General features: G+C 36.5%; 1 protein-coding gene across 3 annotated transcripts in view; it reads left to right on the top strand.

Annotated features, from left to right (window-relative positions):
• Positions 1-44: 44 nt before the first annotated feature.
• Positions 45-2075, top strand: part of LOC106877089 (toll-like receptor Tollo) — a 17596-nt gene continuing 15565 nt past the window's right edge. For all 3 annotated transcript variants that reach the window (XM_014925880.2, XM_052967706.1, XM_014925878.2), the window contains exon 1: positions 45-1395. The gene's annotated coding sequence lies outside the window, so the exon portion shown is untranslated. The remainder of the gene's footprint in view (positions 1396-2075) is intronic.

Raw genomic sequence — 2075 nt, forward strand, 5'->3', positions numbered from 1 at the left:
GTTCTTCTGTCAAATGCAGGATATGTGAATCACATGAGGGTAGAAATTCCAGACACCCTAAATACCAACCGCCTTCTGCGACCTGTGGCATATGTCACAAGGTTTGTAAAACAATACCCGGACTTAAGAGACATATGCTGGTTCACAGAGGCGTTTCCTTAGAATCAGATACCAGCGAGCAAGGATCAAGAGGCTTGAACATTTGTCATCTGTGCTGTAGACCTTGTCGCTCAGCAGCCGGACTTCAAAGTCACTTGAGGGCTCACCAACGAAGTGATTGTACTGCGTGATGATATGTGTGGATTGTTGATGGGATGGCTATCGTCTGTCAAGATGGAACGGTCGTCGTATGTATGTATGTATGTGAAAATGTAACACTGTTCCCGGTGGAGTCTAGAGTTGGTAAATCCATTGTGTAGTGAAAGGCCGAAGATGGTGATATTTGAGGTGGAGTGATTGGAAAACAAAACGAAAAGTAAAAACTTTCGTAAGTGACACACTCAACTAGACACGCACAAGCATACGCGCGCGCGCACATTCACGCACGCACATTCACGCACGCACATTCACGCACGCACATCACACACACACACACATACACAGAGAGAGTAAAATTTCAGTTCCTTAAAAATGATGTAAATTAATAACGATAAATAAGTAATCTTTATTATATACGAATAGGCTACCCACTTCGTATAGCTATCCACTCCTTAATACAGGCTTGAGTGTAAATACTAGCAACACGCGCGCACAAGCTTTCTCTTCTCTTTCTCTCTCTCTTCTCTGTCTCTCCCTCCTCCACTCTCTCTAGTATAAAAAATGACAAGGCTGGTTTAGTTATTCTCAGCTTAAAAACCTCGTCTATATGCTGATAACAAAGTATAGTTTACGTGGTGCCTTTCTGCTTATTTGTTCATATTTTCAATCAAAAATCTTTTTAAGACTTCAACAGACAACTGGTTTGATTCTATTTCTTAATGAAAACAAAAATTCAAAGAAAAATCACCTCGAGACTACATAACAGACAACCAACCAACGTTACGAATCAACTAAGAAGACCTACTAAGAAATAGTAGCCAAATTTCATTCGTAATTAACTCTGTCTTGGAAAGGAAAAAATGGGAGTTATTGGATAATGTAAAACTAGATTTATAACTAAGTTTGAAGAAGATAAGTAAAAAAAAAAAATAAGAAAGGATGATTACGACGAGAACATTTTTTAAAAGATTTGTTCTCTCAAAGCTGACTTGTTAAACAAATACCACAGCAACCTGTTCAAGAACGTCGAATATAACTTTTCACGGCCTGAACATCACCAAGTCAATGTTGACTTACATATATCAGGAAAAGGTATAAAAACTCGGCAACGCCAAAAAATCTTTTACAAAGATCAAGGTAATTAAATATTATAGTTCAATCTCCCTCCCTCTCTCTCTCTCTCTCTACAGTGTCTTGAACAAGTGCTTTCTTCATCTAATCGTTTCACGTATCTTTAATGCTATCTATTTACCATTTCTTTCTGGTCGCAGCAACGTGAGCTATGACCAGCTTGTCGGATTTGTGTTTGTAATTCATCGCTTTGGTATGTTGTTATTTCAATTTTTTTAAAGGGTGAAAATGTAATTATTAACAAAGGCGAACAAAATATATTTGCGCATATATTAATGTATCTGGTCATCATTTTCACCGAAGAAATAAAATTAAAGTGTTTTCTCTACAAATGTTTCACGCATGCATTGAATTATAAAATAGCAGACACAAAAAGTATCTAAACAGAAAACCTGACATGCTAGAAACGCGTTTTCAAAATTTTAATACGAGTTATCAAAGAAGAAAAAAATTTCAAAATTGAAACCCTCTCCAACCGGAAATCTGACAAGCTAGAAACAACAGCCAAACCGAGGATCAACTTTCTAAATACGAATTACCAAAAGAGGAAAAAAAAATTTAATTAGATTTCTTGCACACATACACACACACACACACACACACAACAACAACAACAACAACAACAAAATGACATTAAAAATTTTTTTTTCCTCTTTTGGTAATTCGTATTTAGAAAGTTGATCCTC

The sequence above is a fragment of the Octopus bimaculoides genome, chromosome 1, assembly GCF_001194135.2.
Source record: "Octopus bimaculoides isolate UCB-OBI-ISO-001 chromosome 1, ASM119413v2, whole genome shotgun sequence".
NCBI lineage: Eukaryota > Metazoa > Mollusca > Cephalopoda > Octopoda > Octopodidae > Octopus > Octopus bimaculoides.